Source organism: Nannospalax galili, unplaced genomic scaffold, assembly GCF_000622305.1.
Source record: "Nannospalax galili isolate Female #2095 unplaced genomic scaffold, S.galili_v1.0 scaffold2324, whole genome shotgun sequence".
NCBI classification, from domain to species: domain Eukaryota; kingdom Metazoa; phylum Chordata; class Mammalia; order Rodentia; family Spalacidae; genus Nannospalax; species Nannospalax galili.
Genome location: NW_008351545.1, coordinates 505,866 through 507,525, shown reverse-complemented (window position 1 = coordinate 507,525; position 1,660 = coordinate 505,866).

Below are 1,660 nucleotides of genomic sequence, written 5' to 3'. Positions count from 1 at the left end.
ACTTACAGCTTCTGCAATGACAACCTGATCATGCTTACATGTAGCTAATTATCAAAATATCAGGCATGTTAGCCCTTTCTGTTTAACACCTAAAGGCTAGTAAAGTTATAAAAAGTTAACTTTTTACTCATTGGATCCATTACTCAGTGTTCGAAGCAGCCCAGCTATTCCCATCTTCTCATCTTCCCTACGTCAGGCACATAATCTCATAAATGTCATCTTCCAAACCGTTATTTGGGAAGTACAAATTATTTCATGACTTTAATGTTAATCTTTTAATCAACAAAAATTAATTTATTCAAAGCTACTAGTAACTGGGGCTGGAGAGCTGGCTCAGCAGTTAAGAGCACTGACTGCTCTTGCAGAAGACCCTGGTTGGGTTCCCAGCACCTACATGGGAGGCTAATAGCCTTCCACAACTCCAGTTCCAGGGGATCTGACCTCTGAGAACTGCACGACATGCGTGCACTTACATACAAGCAAGCAAAGTGCTCATACACATAATATATAAACACATAAGTAAAATTTAAATCTATTAGGAATCCAACAGAGAGCAATTAACAAATTCCTTGCTCTCGCAGAATTTTAGAGCAGGGGTAGAGAGATGGATCGGCGATGGAGAGCACTGGCTGCTCTTGCATAAATCCAGTTTCAGTTCCCAACATCCACATAGTGGCTAGCAATAGTCTCCAACTCCAGAGAGACCAGATGCCCTCTTTGGCCTCTGAAGACATTGCATGACACAGATGCACTTGGACACATGCAGGCAAAACATTCATACATATAACATAAACATAAGTAAATCAAAATAAGTTTTAAAGAATGATTAGAGCAGTGTGGGAGAAGACAGTAAACAAGACGTGCATGCAGATGCACAATTACAGCTTGCCTTAACTCCAAATGGTCATTGTGAACGTGTGTGAGGTTACTACAGGCTAGAGGTAGCTCCACGCTCGATATACAAAATCATTTAATAGTGACAGAAATAATTGATGTGGTATAAGCTTCCCTGGTATCATTATTCTTGCAGATGAGAAAGCCATGGCGTAGACAGGTTAGGTAATGTGACTACTATTGTACAACCGAGTGGCAGAGCTGGATTTGAACCCAGGCCATCTGAATCTAGAACCACATCCCTAAACACAGAGCAGCACCAACCTCTGTGAGTTCTTTCTATAAACTAAAATTGCTCAGGGGAGCAGCTATGGACACAATGCATCTAGAATTGTAATAAGGTATGGATATAGGTCAATAAGGGAACTTAACAGTTAAGGAAGTGAATTAGGTGATTTAAAGGTGTGGTATGTTCAGGTAAAGTAGTAAAAAGAATGAGGCACAGTTCATAGAAAGAAAGATTTGAAAGGGCTGGGAAGAGGTTTGCACCTGAACTTAAAGACAGCAGGCGGTACAAAGGGAATAGACGGGAGGTTGAAACCAAGACAGACCAGCTTGTCAGGACTCGGGTTTGCTTTGCTTAGTGGGGGACCTGCTGGCTTTGGGGCAGAGGATCTGATTGGTGACAGTCAAACTCTGGGAACTGTGTCTTTCCAACAGGATGATTTATTTTAGAATTCAGATGGTTTTTATACATCCCAAGGAACTAGCAGTCATGTGGGATATGACAGTCACATACAAAGATTTAGGGTACAAAGAAACAGGA